Genomic DNA, 18,415 nt, shown 5'->3' on the forward strand with positions numbered 1-18,415 from the left:
TAGAACCAATTCAGATTTTTGTGTTTCAAGCAATGGGAATGTGACTTTCCCATGATGAGACTGTCCTTTAATTCTTGTTTCTATGTAGATGGAGTGGTACCTTTGAACCTGGGACCACTGGATTTCTCCTGCTTCTTGTGCTTGAACTCACCCTGGCTCCTTCTTCCTTCTGGTAGTTGGGGAAACAAAGTGGAGTGAGTATGTAGATGGCATTGTCTCCCTGGAGAAGCCGTGAGGTCTGGTTGATAGAGCAAGGGCCTGGGAGTCAGAAGGACCTGGGTTCTAATCTACCGTGTGTTCACTTGTGACCTTGGGCAAGTCACTTAACTTCCCTGTGCCTCAGTTACCTCATCTGTAAAATGGAGGTTTACACTGTGAGCCCCTTGCTGTGGACTGTGGACTGTGTCCAACATGATTTGGTCCTATTCATTCAATCATATTTACTGAGTGCTTACTGTGCATACAACACTGTATTAAGTGCTTGGAAAGTACAATACAACAATAAAGAGAGACAATCTCTGCTCTCAGTGGGTTTATATTATGGGGGGACGGGGCCTTGGGGATGGAGAGATATACATCACAACAAATAAACAGAATATATATATATATATATATATATATTTATGTATGTATGTATACACACACATACACATATATATATGTGTGTGTATGTGTATGTATATATACATATATACATACATAAGTGCTGTGGGGTGGGGAGAGGGGTGAAGACCAAAGGGAGTGAGTCAATGTGACGTGGAAGGGAGGGGTGGAGGGGGAAAAGGGAGCTTAGTCAGGAAAGGCCTCTTGGAGGAGGTGTGCCTTCAGTAGGACTTAAAATGGGAGAAGGAAGAATGATTGTTTGGTGGATTTGAGGATGGAGGGTGTTCTATGCCAGAAGTATGACGTGGACCAGGGGTCAGCAGCGAGACAGGTGAGATCAAGGCACACTGAAAAGGGTAGCACCAAAAGAGTGGGGTGTGGGGGCTTGGATGTAGAAGGACAGAAAGGAGGTGAGGTAAGAAGGAACAAGGTGATGGAGAGCTTTGAAGCCAATAGTGAGGAGTTTTTGTTTAATATGGAGGTTGATAGGCGACCACTGGAGATCTTTGAGGAGGGGGGTGACATGCCCTGGACGTTTCTGTAGAAAGATAATCCGCGCAGCAGAGAGGGGAGAGGCAGGAGGTTGGGAGGTCAGAAAGGAGGCTGATGCAGTAATCCAGTCAGGATAGGATGAGTGATTATACTAACATGGTAGCATTATTTACCCCAGCACTCCTAAACTGGGCACATAGTGAGTGCTTAATAAATACCATTAAAAAATGTGATGACTGAAAAGAAAGCCTCCATATTGACGAAGGAGTCAGCTACCATTTTTTTCTTCTGAACTATGTTTTATACAGAGTCCACTGTTGAACTACAGTGCCTCAAAGACAAATGTTAAAGAGAATTAATGACTAACCAAAAGTAGGTCCCAAATTTGAGTGTCACCTTATCAAGCATTTCCAGTAGGCCTGAAAGCTTTTTTATGGCATTTGTTAAGTGTTTACTATTTGTCAAGCACTGTTGTAAGTGCTGGGGTAAATACAAGTTTATCACATTGGAAACAGACCCAGACCCCAGTGGGGCTCACAGTCTAAATTGGAGGGAGAAGGATTTAATCCCCATTTTCCAGATGATGTAAGAGAGGAATAGAGAAGTTAAGTGACTTGCCCAAAGTTGTATATTGTCCTCTCCATTTTAAATGAGTCTCTGAAAAGCACCTTGCGTTCAGCCTACTACTTCTACTGGTGAAGTTGAAATAATAATGCTGGTATTTGTTATGCACTTACTATGTGCAAAGCACTGTCCTAAATGCTGGGGGGATAAAAGGTAATCAGGTTGTCTCACATAGGGCTCACAGTTTTAACGCCCATTTTGCAGATGAGGTAACAGAGGCACAGAGAAGTTAAGTGACTTGCCCAAAGTCACATAGCTGACAAGTGGCAGGGCCGGGATTAGAACCCATGACCTCTGGCTCCCAAGCCCGTGCTCTTTCCACTGAGCCATGCTGCTTCTCTTAAAGTAGAAGGTTGAAAGTAGAAGGGGCTTTCTAAAATTTTAGGCATTAGAGTAAATCCTTAAGAGATAGTTCCCTATGGGATCAAGCCCCTGGGAAAATACTCAGGATTGAGGAAAACATAAATCTGATGAGCTTTCTCAGAAGTCAGGTTTTTTGAAATACTTACCTCCAATCTCTGTTTTAGTTTGGTTGAAACATCCTGTTATCTTCCTTATTGTTGGGGTTATTTTCCCCATCTGTTCAGGGAACAAATGTCTATACTGCAAAAGGATGGAAGAAGATTCTTCCTTGAAACACCACCTCCGCTAGTTTTCCATCAGTTTCAGGTGCCTTCAAACCCATGGGTTTCTTGCTTCTATTCAGGGCATCAAAACCCCTTATAATCGTATTATGATGATAAGAAGCAGCATGGTATAGTGGATAGAGAAGAGGCCTGGGAATCAGAAGTTCATGGGTTCTAATCCCGGCTCTGCCACTTCATTCATTCATTCAATTGTATTTATTCAGCACTTACTGTGTGCAGAGCACTGTACTAAGCGCTTGGGAAGTACAAGTCGGCAATATATGGAGACAGTCCCTACGCCACAACGGGTTCACAGTCTAGAAGGGGGAAACAGACAACAAAACAAAACATGCAGACAGGTGTCAAAATCAACAGAACAAATCTGCTATGTAACCTTGGACATGTTACTTTACTTCTCTGTGCCTAATTTCCTTATCTGGAAAATGGGGGTTGAGACTGTGAGGCTCACTTGGGGCAAGGACTCTGTCCAGCTTGATTTCCTTGTATCCCCTCCCCACTGTTTAGTAAAGTGCCTGCACCCAGTAAGTGCTAACAAATGCCATCATTGTTATTCTATGCCCCAAGGGCAATATGTCAAATATCATTTTCGTGTTCTATTCTTAGGAAAGGATAAGAAGTAAATCTTGGGTCATCCATCCCTGAAGAATGAATCAATGACTTGGTTCAACCACTTTAAGTGCACCGGGGAAATGGAGAAAGAAAATTGCACTATGGTGACTGAATTCATTCTCCCAGGATTCTCAGATCACCCTGAACTGCAGCATTTCCTCTTCGTGGTATTTGTCGTCATGTATGATATCACAGTGGTGTGGAATCTGGGGTTAATTGTTCAGAGCAACATCAGCTCCCAACTTCATACACCCATGTACTTTTTCCTCAGTCATCTGTCCTTTATGGATCTCTGCCATTCCACCACTATCATTCATTCATTCAATCGTATTTATTGAGCACTGACTGTCTGCAGAGCACTGTACTAAGCGCTTGGTAAGTACAAGTTGGCAACATATACAGACGGTCCCTACCCAACAGTGGGCTCACAGTCAAGAAGTCTATCATCTATCGTGACCAAGATGATAACCAACATCTTAACATAGGACCACTCTATTTCCTACCCAGGATGTTTGGTACAGTTTTACTTGTTCTGCTCTTGAGTGGTAACTGAGGTCATCTTGATGGCATCGATGGCTTAAGATTGCTTTGTGGCCATATGTTACCCGTTCCTATATATGGTCATCATGTCCCCAAACCTCTGTATCCAGCTGGTGACTGGGTCATACGTTTGTGGCATAGTATGTTCCATGATTCGCACATACTTGGCCCTTAAGGTATCTTCCTTGCATTCCAGAAACGTAAACTATTTTTTCTGTGACCTACCCCCCCTCCTATAATTGTCCTGCTCTGAAGTAAACCTAAACAAGCTGTTACTGCTTAGGGTGGATGGCTTTAAGGAGATCAGTACCATTTTGATCATTCTTATCTCTTATGGTTCATCCTCCTCACCAACCTGATAATCCATTTGGCTGAGGGTAGATGTGGAGCCTTCTCCACCTGTGCTTCTCACCTCCAATCTTCAATCTCTTCTCCTGCTGCCCAATGATTTGGTAATGGGAGAAGTCCCCATTTTTTCAGCACTCTAGTTCCCTTCCCAGTACAAATCTGGCCCCATTTTAAGAGGATCCATGCCATGGTTAAGTAATTAATACAGTGCTCTGCACAAAGGAAGTGCTCAATAAATACGATTGAATGAATGAATGGTTCAAGAGGATTATATGCAGGGTCTTCAGAGACCTCTGGGACCAGGTTCCTAGGGGTGATATCAATATTAACAAGCTAGTTAAGCTGCAAAGAAAGCATTCAGTGATTTCATATGGTTGCATATCCCCCTAAGACTTCATTAGTTTAGTGCAGGTTTCTCCTTGATTCCTTTATTTTGTTTCACTCTCTACTTTTTTTCCTACCTGGAAACAGACTATGTTGTTTACAGGAATTAGATTTCTCCTTTCCTCCATGAAATATGAAACTGAAAAATATCCCATATTGTTCCTACTTGCATAGAGAGGGGAAGGACTACTCTCTCCCCTTTAATCCTCCCTTCTGCATTGTCTAATGAATTATTTGGTTTCCAATAGAGGCAAACTCCTAAGCATTTTTCCTACCAGAAAATCCTCTTTTCTAAGCTCCACGGTGAATCCACACCTTGACCTCCCCAAAATATTCAGTGAGAAACCTCACCTCCACTTTCAAACCACCCAATGTCCCTCCATACTTATACAAACTTCCAGGTACACACCCCTGCCTATGAAGACATAATATAAAAGAGAAAAAGAGCATTAAATTAAAAATGTAGTGCACAATGAGAATAGTATTCATTTAGGAACAAGATCCAGGACAAGTCAACATTAAAAGGATAGCAGAATCTTTATACACAAGGATGTAGGGAACACTGTGACATGGCAAAAGAAATTAAACTGGAAAACCAGAAGCGAGCATGAGGAACTGAAAATGGGCAGGGAGGGAAGTTTGGAAAACAGAGATTGTGAAATGGAGAGAAAAATGTTGAAGCAGGAAGGAAAAAAAATGAAAGGAAAGGGGGAAATGGGGATTTAGATGAAATATAGTATCTGTAATTTGGTGGTACGAGTGAAGCCAGAATGTCCCTGGACCAGAACAGACATGATCTTCACAGTACATCTAATTTAGAAGTTCAGGGAGTAGCTACAATAATTCTATTCCATTTTCAGCAACTTCAAAAGTGTATTTTATATCAATAATGGGTTTCAGTAATTACTGTCAATTTTAAGATTGCTCAGTGATGGAATGGATGGAGCTTTAAGAGCTAAAAATGTATTATTTCATTCATGACTTGCTACCATAGGGACAGTTGATCCAGGCCTGTTGAACTTATCCTACTCAACCATTTGGGGATGCAACAATCAATCGACCATTTGTGTTTACTGGACAGCTCCTGTGTGCACACCACTATAGTAAAGCCCTTGGGAGTGTGACCCAGCCAACACACCATTTTGAAAGATAATCTGGGCTCTCAAGTAAAATACGGTCTCGAAAACAAAGAAACTGGAGGAGAGAGATCAGCAAAGAGGTTGGTGCAATAGTCAAGCCAGGTTATGAAAGATGATGGGTGAGCATGGTAGTTGTGTGACTGGAAATAATATTACTAATAATAATGATTGTGGTGTTTGTTAAGTGATTTCTATGTGTCAAGCATTGTGCTAAGCACTGGGGTCGGTACAATCCGTTTATCTATCCCACATGGGACTCAGAGTCTAGGAGGGAGATTATAGACGAGGTTATTGAAGTACAGGAAAGGTGAATGATTTGACCGAGGTCACACAGCAGGCAAATGGAAGAGCTAAGACTGGATTCGAGGTCCTCTGAATTCCAGGCCCTTGCTCTTTCCACTGGATCATGCTGCTTCCCAAGGAAAGGAAAGGATGGATTCGGAAGATGTTATAGGGGGAAACTGAGAAAATTTGGTAACGAACTGAGCATGGAGGTTGAAAAAGAGGGAAAAGATAAGAATAAAGCCAAGGTTGTTGGTGATAGGGGAGGATCATAGAAGTGCAAGCTATTATTGAGTATAATATTCAGAGTGACTTAGCAAAAGCCTAAAGTGGATCTTTTACACCTTCTTACAGAAACCAGAATAGCTCCTGCTGGTTTTGCAAACTAAATGCTTCAAAGTCAGTCAACTCGAAAACAAATGATAACTGACTTTCAATATAATTCTAATAGCTATCCAAATAGTCTTATAACTACAAATGTGTTTCTGCTATTGCACAATAGTAACAACAATAATGGGATTTATTAAGCACTTAATGCGTTTCAACCACTGGTATAAAAAGTAATCTGGTCAGACATAATCTGTCTCATGGGGGCTCACAATCAAAGAAGGAAGAAGAACAGATATTTTAATTCCATTTTACAGATTAGTAAACTGAGGCACAAACAGTTTATGTGACGATCAAGGTCATGCAGTAGGTGAGTAGCAGAACCGGCACTAAAGCCTGGGTCTCCTTAGTCCCAATCTTGACCTCTTTCCTCTAAGTCTTGCTGCCTCTCTATATAGGTATGTTATGTGTTTTTTCACGTTTGGTTTGAACCATGTGAATATGCTTTCTCCAGCTTTGGGTAGCAAGGAAGGAGAAACGTAAATAAATTAAACTAAATGCTATTTCTCATAAGTCACTTTTACACTCATGCCATGTTCTCATAGACAGGTTAGCTGGTCTTTGGCTATGCCAGCTTCTGCCAGTTGTCACCAAGGGCTCTGCCTTTCCAGGGAGCTATCTTGCCTATCTATGCCTCTCAATGATGCTTAGTTATCAATCAATCATATTTATTAAGTGCTTACTGTGTGCAGAGCGTGTACTAAGTTCTTGGGAGAGTGCACTTTAGCAGAGTTGGTAAACAGGTATGCACGTTCCCTGCCCAAAAGGAATTTACAGTCTAGAGGAGGAGTTTACGCTGAAGATCTTCAGGCTACTTCCTGAGCTCCTAGCTTGATCAGCTATACCAATTCCTCCATTCCTCCATCAGCTGCCTTCTCTTTTATAATGCTGACAAATGTACTTGGGCCACTACACAAGTAGGAGAGTGGGAGGTGGAGGAGAGTCACAGAGCAGGGACTGGAACTTAATGCCTGCACCTCCACTCTCCATCTCCAACATTGTTCCTGTCAGAGAAACATTTTAGGAAAGCCTATAGCTCAATTCCAAGTCTCACGTCACTTGGGTGGTCCTCTCCCCTTCCTCTCCACTGTCCTCACACAGAGAGGGACAGACAGAGACAGATAGAGTCAGGGACAGAGGCGGACACAGAGACAGAGATAGATGGACACAGAGTCAGAAACAGAGATATAGTTGGTCACAGAGTCAGACAGAGACAGTCACAGTAACACATGGACACAGATAGAGACAGAGACAGGTAGACACACATGCAGACTGACACAGACAGAGAAATATATGGCAGGGGCAATACTAAATGTGTCCAACTGACAGCCATTCAAACGGTCATTGCCTCTCCTAAGAGTCAACCCACAAACTTGTAATTTTCTCTTTGGTGAATGATATTTTTCTAACAGAACATGAAGAAATGAAAGCTCAGCCCCTTGGGCACCAATTTATTTTCTCTCAAAATTTTGTATAGATATGGCCTAAATAAGGGGACTGAAATTAATTACTTTATTAACTCTAAAAGAGTAACAATAATAATAATAATGATAAACATTTGTAAACTTCTTACTTTGTACCAAGAATTGTACTAAGCCCTGGGAAAGATACAAGATAATCAGGCAGATACAAGCCCACAGGTACAAACAATTGAGTTGGACCAAAAACACTACATCCTCTCAAAGTCAGAATTAGCACTGACAGAGAATAACCAAAAGCAATATTTAGTCTCTGTGAACATGTTTTCTGGCAGTGTGTTCTTCTCAAGGTCCTTTTCACCTCACTGTTGCATAGGCTGTAGATCACGGGGTTCAACACGGGAGTCAAGAGAATGTACTAGAGGGTCAGCAGTTTCTTGCTTTCTGCCAAGGAGCTAGCTTTGGGCTGTAAGTAGGTCAGAATGGCTGCACCATAGAAGAGAGTGACTGCAATGAGATGGGAGGAGCAGGTACAAAAAGCCTTTTTTCTCCCCTCAGTGGATAGCATCTTCAAGATGATGGAGATGATGTATATGTAGGAGAGCAGAATTAGAAGGAATGGGGCAACATTCACTAAAATGGTGCTCATCAGGGTATAGAGTGCAAACAGAGAAGTGTCTGCACACACCAGCTCTAACACTGGAGGGGTGTCACAGAAGCAATAATCGATGCCATTTGGCCCAAAGAAGAGGAAACTAAATATCCAGGTGGTTTGAACAATTGCCACAAGGAGCCCCAGAAGCCTCGAACCTACTGTCAGTTGGATTAACACCCATCGGTTCATTAGTACTGGATAGCACAGGGTATTACAGAAAGCTAGATAACGGTCATAAGCCACTGCAGCTAGGAGACAAAATTCACTAACAAAGAAAAAGACAAAGAAAAACATTTGGATGGAGCAGCCTGCAAAGGAAATGCTCTTATCTTCAGTCAAGAGAACAGTTAGAATTTTAGGGACTGTGACTGAAACTGGACTTGAAACAAATTTCAAGAAAGGACAAACTTCGAAGGAAAAAATACATGGGACTTTGAAGTGTGTGATCTACTGTGATGATCAGGATAAGAAGATTTCCCATCAGAATCATCAGGTAAATGATGAAGAATTACACAAACAATAAAAACTGCAGCTCAGGAAGGTTAGAAAATCCCAACAGAAAGAACTCAGTCACTAAGGTCTGATTTGTACTTGTCATTTCTGTGCAACACATGCTGATAATCCATTTTTCTTTCAATGTAAGATCAAGAAATCACCACTTTTAAACAAAACCTAGGTTCTCTTCAGTCACTTTATGGCATTCTTTTTTGGTTTCATTTCTACTTTATCATTTGACTAGTAGACAAATGGTATACAGCACGTATACCAGACCTAGGATGTCACAACCTGCAACCTTGGTGTCATCCTCGACTCTGCTCTCTCGTTCACCCCACACAACCAAGCTGTCATCAAAACCTGCCGGTCCCACCTCCACAACATCGCTAAGATCCGCCCTTTCCTTTCCATCCAAACCGCTACCTTGCTGGTTCAATCTCTCATCCTATCCCGACTGGATTCCTGCATCAACCTCCTCTCTGATTCCCCATCCTCCTGTCTCTCCCCATTTCAGTCTATACTTCACTATGCTGCCCAGATTATCTTTGTACAGAAACGCTCTGGGCATGTTACTCCCCTCCTCAAAAATCTCCAGTGGCTGCCTGTCAACCTACGAATCAGGCAAAAACTCCTCACTCTTGGCTTCACGGCTGTTCATCACGTCATCCCCTCCTACCTCACCCCCCTTCTCTCCTTCTACAGCCCATCCCGCACCCTCTGTTCCTATGCCACTAACCCCCTCACTGTGCCTCGTTCTCACCTGTCCTGCCGTCGACCCCTGGCCCATGTCCTTCCCCTAGCCTGGAATGCCCTCCACACATCCGCCAAGCTAGCTCTCTTCCTCCCTTCAAAGCCCTACTAAGAGCTCACCTCCTCCAGGAGGCCTTCCTAGACTGAACCCCCTTTTCCCTCTTCTCCTCCCCATCCCACCCACCCTACCTCGTTCCCCTCCCCACAGCACTTGCATATATTTGTACAGATGTATTACTCTATTTATTTTACTTCTACATGTTTACTATTCTATTTATTTTCTTAATGATGCACATATAGCTGTAATTCTATTTCTTCTGACGATTTTGACAACTGTCTACATGTTTCGTATTGCTGTCTGTCTCCCCCTTCTAGACTGTGAGCCCGTTGTTGTGTAAGGGACTGTCTCTATATGTTGCCGACTTGTACTTTCCAAGAGCTTAGTACAGTGCTCTGCACTCAATAAATAAACAGTGCTCAATAAATACTATTGAATGAATGAATGATAAGTGACTGCATAAAATATAAGTATAAGTATTTGGTGAATGTAGAAAAAAACAAAACAATCCAGGCTTGAAAAGCACAGGTGGATCTATATTAGATCCAGTTTAAGTCTCCATCAGATTCTGAGAATCCAATAGTGTGGTACCTATCCTCTTCCCATTTTGCTAGGATTATTTGCTCCTGTAGCTCTATGAATACCAGGACAGCAGCAGCCGTGGAAGGAGGTGGAAGGTGACGTTGGCAGAGCTGGGGGAGGTATTTGAGGACTATTGCAACTTTGATTTAAGGGTGTTCCCTCATAGGCATAAAGAGCTCCTGGCGAGTTGACTCTGGGAAAGGCTCAGTTAACCCAGTTGTTAGAGCTGCCCTGGTGCTATATAGCCTACTCTGGACTACTGTTAGGTTTTATGACTTTATAAAAAATGAATGAGCCAATTTATCATGTGGTGTCCACCATTCTCTGAGCAAAGCATTTTGGGAATATCTATTTCTGTTTCCTTTTTTTATATGAATGATCTGGCTACTCTCAGAATGTTAGTACTATCCTTAGTGGGATATATATATGGTACTTGGTTTATCCTGGCAGGAAATCCAGAATAGATAGAAATAGAATTGGTAGAAAGTGGGGTTTTCTGTGGCTCAAGTGAATGTCCACTGGAAAAATAGAGAAACCTGAGTGAATATCACAGTATCATCATGAAACTAGATCATACAAAATCTATGATCATATTCCTGAATGATGACATTTGTAGTATTTGATGAAAATGGTATTTCTTTTGCACATACTATTGTCAAGCACTGTTCTAAGTACTAGAGTAGATACATGTTAATCACATCAGGCCTAGTCCCTGTCCCTCATAGGGCACAACAATGTACATATAATATGAAAATATATAATTACCTGAATTCTAAACAACAAAATGGACTTTCTTTACCTCAGAAATCCACTATCATTCTGTCATCTTCAAGAACAAAACTGCACCTGCTGTATCAACGAAGAAATCAAGCAATTATGGATGGTTATTTCCAATTTCAAACACATCCAAGGATTGATATTTTCCTAGAATTTCAAATAATGCCAAGCCAGCAAATCATATCTTACTGCCTGAGGAATCAGGCACCCATTGACCTCAGTTAGTGTCTCATGCAAACATTCCTATTCTATTTGGGAATGTATTCATTCATGTATAAAGCCTTCCTAGAACTTGGGGCAAAAGGATTAATCAGCACTCATATTGTATGACTGAATTACACTGATTTCATTTGGGTAAATCAGCTAATAGAAATAATATCAAATTTCAATTTTATATAGGCATTCTCTTGAACTTGATAAAAGTGGTAATTCTTTGAAGCTGAAAACATCATTTCAGGATCCCAGATAGTTCAACACTAGCACAATCAATCAATCAATCAATCAATCATATCTATTGAACACTTACTGCATACACAGCACTCTACTACTAAACACTTGGGAGCATATATACAACAGAGTTGATAGACACAACAATTCCCTGCCCACAATAAGTTTACAGGGTAGGGGGATAGCTAGACAGTTAAATGAATAGAAAAAATTCAGTTATGTACAAAAATACTGTGGGGCTGAGGGAGGGGTGCATAAACTATTCAGATCCAAGTACAAATGAGAGAGCCCTTGTGGAATTCATTATGTCTTGCAATAGAAATAGATGAAATACATGAGAGATTCAGTGTTAAGCCTTAAGGGCTTCCCAGAGTGGGGCATTAAGCAGTGGGAAAAACGCATTTCATCATGAACTCCTGCTGCTGGGAGGGATATTGAGTAATGGTTGATTTGCTCTCGTTACCTTCAGGCAGGATCAGACTATCTTAAACAAATAGTGATTTGTCCTGTTTCTTGACCTACAGAAGGAGATTCCTCCCCCTCCCTCAACAATCTTTTCCCTGCTTCTCCTCTTAGGAAACTTACCTTTCCATCTTACCTAAATCCCCCCTACAGCAGGTAAGCCTGTTTGAAAAATTAAGGTGTTTTCCTATATTTTCAGTTCATCACTTTTTCCAGTTTCATATATAATTATGATATATATATATATATTATATATATTATAATCATTATAATTTGATAAGCGCTTACTATGTGCCGAACACTGCTACCTTAGATCCCTTTTTCTATCTTAACCAACCACCCTGGCCTCCACACTTTCCAAGTTGATAATCAGTTACTCTGAAATCATTTTGGCCATGATGTTAGAAAGTAGTGTTTCCAGACACCAAAGCAGGTAGAATCTCACCAACCTTTCCTATTGAGATAACTTACCCTGAATTTCCCTTCTCCTCCTTCATTCTCCATCCTCCCCTTTGTTTGCAATCACCATCAAGACTCAAAACCAAAAGCAGTGAGCAGTCAACATCTCTGCTTTTCTGGCATCCTTTGGTAAAGGGAAATGTTTATGTCCTTTCTCTGCTGCATTTTAAAAAAAAGGAAGTTAAATGTTTGCGTCCTTTCTCTGCTGCATTTAAAACAAGGAAGTTAAATATCCTGTTTTTCTAACTCCATTTCTTCCAGCTTTTGACATCACAATAAGAAAAAGAAGGCAGTGCTGTGCACCTACCTCTGCTCATTCATCTCGTTCTGGGGTCCATGAGGTGATGCAGCAGAATTATATGGAGAATGATCAGTGACTTCTGGGACCAGGTTTCCAGGATGTTTTTTAACAGTAGGCTAGGTGCCATAGCTCATTAAGCTACTTTCCCTGTAAAGAAATAACACAGAGGTTTCACATGCTTGTATGTCCCATAGGACTTATAGCAATAACTATCCTAAATGTTTAAAATAATGATGATATTTGTTAAGTGCTTTCTATGCTGAGAAGCAACACAGCATAGTATATAGCACATTGGGCCTGGGAGTCAGAAGGTCATAGGTTCTAATCTCGGCTCTGACGTTTGTCTGATGTGTGACTTTGGGTAAGTCACTTCACTTCTCTGTGTCTTAGTTACCTCATCTTTAAAATGGGGATTAAGACTGTGAGCCCCATGTGGGACAGGGACTGTGTTGAACCTGATTACCTTGTATCTACCCCAGTGCTTGGAAAAGTGCTTGGTACATAGTAAGCGCTTAAGAAATACCATAATTATTATTATGTGCCAAACATTTTTCTAGGCGCTGGAGTAGTTTATCAAGATAATCAGATTGGGCACAGTCCCTGTCCCACATGGGACTCACAGTCTAAGTAGGGGTAGAATATATATTGAATCCCCATTAAACAGATGAGGAAACTGAGGCACAGAGAAATTTAGTTACCCAAGATCAAACAGGAGGCAAATGATGGAGCTGAAATTAGAAGCCAGGTTATCTGACTCCCAGGCCCATGCTCTTTCCACTAGACTATGCTGCTTCTCTAGTTACGTTTATTTACCAAGTGATTTAGCATTTTATTTCATCTTCTGTTTTTTCCCCTCTAAATTGGACTTTTCTGGCAATGGGAACGAAGTTGTCATTCAGCTAGGGTCTATGTAGCCTTGTTACTACTTCAATTCTTAGAACTGTCCAATCACTGTTTCTTAAATACAGAGTTTCTCCAGCTCAATATGTCAAAAACTGAACTCCTCACCTTTCCTCCTAAATTATCTCCTCCACTTAACTTTCCCCTTCTCAGTTGATAACATCAATATCCTCCACTTCTGAAACCCACAACCAATCAATCAATCAATCATATTTATTGAGTTTTTGTGTGTAGAGCACTGTACTAAGTACTTGTACAATATAACAGTAGAGATGGTAGACATGTTCCCTGCCCACAAGCTTAACATCTAGTATTAACTTTGAATATTCACTCTCTTTCAATTTCCACACCCAGTCTGTTTCTAATGTTTCGTTCATTCTATCCAACATTTTCCATATCCACACTTTTCTCTTTATCCAAACCATGCTGATCCAGGAGCTAATCATATTCATTGGGATTACTGTATCAGCCTTCTGACCTCCCTGCCTCCAGCCTCTCCCCTTTCCAGTTTATATTTCATTCTGCTACCCAAAACATCATTCTAAAATGGCATTCTGCACATATTTCTTCACTCCTCAAAAATCTTGAATTGCTACCCATCCATCTTCACTATCAAATAGAAACATAACTTTGGCTTTAAGACCCACAGATAATCAAACAATCATTTATTGAACACTTCCTGTGTGAAGACCACTGTACTAAGTCCTTGGGAGAGTACAGTATAAGAGTTGGTAGACCAGTTCCCTACTCACAATGAGCTTACACTCAGCTTTCTCTTCTCCTATCTACTCTCTTCTACCAGACCCCAGCTCGTACTTTATTTTCCTCCCTATCTCATCTTCTCACTCTGCTTCATTCTCAACTGTCATATGCATGGCTCCAGTTCACATTCTCTACCTTTCATATTTTTCAGTTCACAGTTCTCTGCATCTTCAAAATCTTTTTTTGAAATCACATTTCTTCCAAAAGGCTTTCTCACATCAATTTATCTTCTCTCCAGGTCAAGGTCTCCCTAACTATCATATCCACACGTTTTCACCAATTATCACTTTAGAAATAATAACTGTGGTACTTCTTAGGGACTATCTGCCAAGCACTATGGTAGATACAAGCGGAATGGACCAAACACAATCCCTGTCTCACATTTTAAAAGGGAGGGAGACAAGATATTGAATCCCCCATTTTACTGTTGAGGAAACTGAGCCTCAATCAATCAATCCTATTTATTGAGCACTTACTGTGTGCAGAGCACTGTACTAAGCGCTTGGGAAGTACAAGTTGGCAGCATATAGAGACAGTCCCTACCCAACAGTGGGCTCACAGTCTAAAGGGGGGAGACAGAGAACAAAACCAAACACACTAACAAAATAAAATAAATAGAATAGATATGTACAAGTAAAATAAATAAATAAATCAATAGATTAATGAATATGTACAAACATATACACATATATACAGGTGCTGTGGGGAAGGGAAGGAGGTAAGATGGGGGGGATGGAGAGGGGGACGAGGGGGAGAGGAAGGAAGGGGATCAGTCTGGAAAGGCCTCCTAGAGGAGGTGAGCTCCCAGTAGGGCCTTGAAGGGAGGAAGAGAGCTAGCTTGGCGGATGGGCAGAGGGAGGGCATTCCAGGCCCGGGGGATGACGTGGGCCGGAGATCGATGGCGGGACAGACAAGAACGAGGTGCGATGAGGAGATTCACAGCAGAGGAGCGGAGGGTGTGGGGTGGGCTGTAGAAGGAGAGAAGGCAGGTGAGGTAGGAAGGGGCGAGGTGATGGAGAGCCTTGAAGCCCAGGGTGAAGAATATCTGCCTGATGTGCAGATTGATAGGTAGCCACTGGAGATTTTTGAGGAGGGGACTAACATGCCCAGCGCGTTTCTGGACAAAGACAATCCGGGCACCAGCATGAAGTATGAATTAAAGTGGGGAGAGACACGAGGATGGGAGATCAGAGAGAAGGCTGATGCAGTAGTCCAGACGGGATAGGATGAGAGCTTGAACGAGCAGGGTAGCGGTATGGATGGAGAGGAAAGGCGGATCTTGGCAATGTTGCGGAGCTGAGACCGGCAGGTTTTGGTGACAGCTTGGATGTAAGGGATGAATGAGACAGCGGAGTCGAGGATGACACCAAGGTTGCGGGCTTGTGAGACGGGAAGGATGGTAGTGCCGTCAACAGAGATGGGAAAGTCAGGGAGAGGGCAGGGTTTGGGAGGGAAGACAAGGAATTCAGTCTTGGACATGTTGAGTTTTAGGTGGCGGGCAGACATCCAGATGGAGATGTCCTGAAGGCAGGAGGAGATGTGAGCCTGGAGGAAGGGGGAGAGAGCAGGGGCAGAGATGTAGATCTGGGTGTCATCAGCGTAGAGATGATAATTGAAGCTGTGGGAGCGAATGAGGTCACCAAGGGAGTGAGTGTAGATCGAGAACAGAAGGGGACCAAGCACTGCACCTTGGGGACCCCCCCCCACAGTAAGGGGATGAGAGGGGGAGGAGGAGCCTGTAAAAGAGACTGAGAATGAACGACCGGAGAGATGAGAGAACCTTGGCTGTGAAGCCAAGGTCGGATAGCGTGTTGAGGAGAGGGGGGTCGTCCACAGTTTCGAAGGCAGCTGACAGGTCGAGGACGATGAGGGTAGAGTATGAGCCGTTGTATTTGGCAAGCAGGATGTCATTGGTGACCTTTGAGAGGGCAGTTTCCGTGGAATGTAGGGGACAGAAGCCAGACTGGAGGGGGTCGAGGAGAGAGTTGGTGTTGAGGAATTCGAGGCGGTGCGTGTAGACAACTCGTTCAAGGAGTTTGGAAATTAATGGTAGAAGGGAGATGGGGCGATAACTAGAAGGTGAAGTGGGGTCAAGAGAGGGATTTTTTAGGATGGGAGAGACATGGGCATGTTTGAAGGCCGAGGGGAAGGAACCAGTGTAGAGTGAGCGGTTGAAAATGGAAGTTAAGGGATGGAGAGAGAGATTTCATGAGATGAGAGGGAATGGGGTCAGAAGCACAGGTGGCCAGAGTAGCACTTGAGAGAAGGGAGGAGAACCCTCTAAGAATACTGCTGGGAAGGATGGGAGAGTAGCAGAGAGTGTTGAGAGCCGGGGGGATGGACAAGGTGGGGGAGTGACTTTGGGTAGGTCGGACCTGATGGATTTAATTTGTTAATGAAGTAGGAGGCCAGATCGTTGGGGGTGAGGGAAGGAGGAGGGGGAGGAAATGGGGACCTGAGAAGGGAGTTGAATGTACGGAAGAGCTGGCAGGGATGATGGGCATGGGTGTCAATAAGGGAGGAGAAATAGTTTTATCTGGCAGAGAAGAGGGCTGAGTTAAGTAACTTACCTAAGACCACACAGCACGCAAGTAGAATTAGAGTAGAATTAGAGCTCAGGATCTCTGGTTCCAAGCCCATATTCTTTTCACTAAGCCACACTGCTTCTCATGTCAGTTTATGCTTTATACTATGTGAGCATTTCCTCCAAATTGTAAAAATTTTTTTGACTGTCCTCCCAGCTAGATAGTCAACTTCTTGCAAGCAGGAGCAATGTCATCTTGTATCTTAGCACCCACGTGCAGAACAATGTTCTCGACATTCAGTAGGCACTCCATAAATGTTAATTGATTGATTAGCTGGCTGAATGGCGAAAGTTTCATCTCCTGCAACCTCTCCAACATCCTCTGAAAAATCATTTAGCCCCAACCATTGCCAAGATCCTGTCTTAATGTTCTGATTTGTAGCACATGAAGGTAATTCACTGAACTGTCATTGGCAGGTGAGAGAATTCCACAGTGGATTCCTCTATTGGTGGATTCACACTGGTCTCACACTCCCAAATCTGAATATGCAGGCTGGGAAATATAGGGAGCAACAGAAGCAGCGAGAGAAGCAGTGTTGCCTAATGGAAAGAGCAAGATCTTAGGAGTCAGAGGTCCAGGGTTTTAATTCTGGCTCTTCCACTTCTCTGCTGTGTTATATTGGTCAAGTCACTTCACTTCTCTCTACTTCAGTTACCTCATCTGTAAAATGGGGATTAAGGCTATGGGGCATGGACTGTGTCCACTCTGATTAGCATGCAAGTCCCTGGCACATAGTAAGTGCTTAACAAATACCATTAAAAAATAATCATCTGTCTTCCTTGCTTAGAATGTAGGCTCACTGTGGATAGGTAACGTGTTTCTGTTGTATTGCATGGCTTAGTGTAAAGAGCTATGCTCGAGCTGCCGAACGCTGCTGGCTAAAGTCTAAACACTGTGACAACCTCGTTCACTTCAAGTTTATCCTTTTCTGCCTTAACTCAGCCCTCTCCTCTGCCAGACAAAACTATTTCTCCTCCCTTATTGACACCCATGCCCATCGCCCCCGCCAGCTCTTCTGTACATTCGACTCCCTTCTCAGGCCCCGGTTCCTCCCTATCCTCCTTCCCTCATCCCCAACGATCTGGCCTCCTACTTCATTGACAAAATTAAATCCATCAGGTCCAACCTCCCCAAAATCACTTCCCCCCCTTCTCCAATCCCCCGGCTCTCAACACTCTCTGCTACTCTCCCATCCTTCCCAGCAGTATACTCAGAGAAGCTCTCATCCCTCCTCTCAAGTGCTACTCCGGCCACCTGTGCTTCTGACCCCATTCCCTCTCATCTCATGAAATCTCTCGCTCCATCCCTTCTCCCCTCCTTAACTTCCATCTTCAACCGCTCGCTCTCCACTGGTTCCTTCCCCTCTGCCTTCAAACATGCCCATGTCTCTCCCATCCTAAAAAAACCCATCTCTTGACCCCACCTCACCTTCTAGTTATCGCCCTATATCCCTCCTACCATTCCTTTCCAAACTCCTTGAACGAGTTGTCTACATGCACTGCCTCGAATTCCTCAACAACAACACTCTCCTCGACCCCCGCCAGTCTGGCTTCCGTCCCCTACATTCCACAGAAACTGCCCTTTCAAAGGTCACCAGTGACCTGCTTGCAAAATCCAACGCCTCATACTCTATACTAATCCTCCTCGACCTCTCAGCTGCCTTCGACACTGTGGACCACCCCCTTCTCCTCAACACGCTATCTGACCTT

General features: G+C 42.9%; 1 pseudogene; it reads left to right on the plus strand.

Annotated features, from left to right (window-relative positions):
- Positions 1-3,055: 3,055 nt before the first annotated feature.
- Positions 3,056-3,963, plus strand: LOC119921268 (annotated as a pseudogene).
- Positions 3,964-18,415: the final 14,452 nt, after the last annotated feature.

Source organism: Tachyglossus aculeatus, assembly GCF_015852505.1.
Source record: "Tachyglossus aculeatus isolate mTacAcu1 chromosome 12 unlocalized genomic scaffold, mTacAcu1.pri SUPER_6_unloc_2, whole genome shotgun sequence".
In the NCBI taxonomy this organism is placed as follows: Eukaryota; Metazoa; Chordata; class Mammalia; order Monotremata; family Tachyglossidae; genus Tachyglossus; species Tachyglossus aculeatus.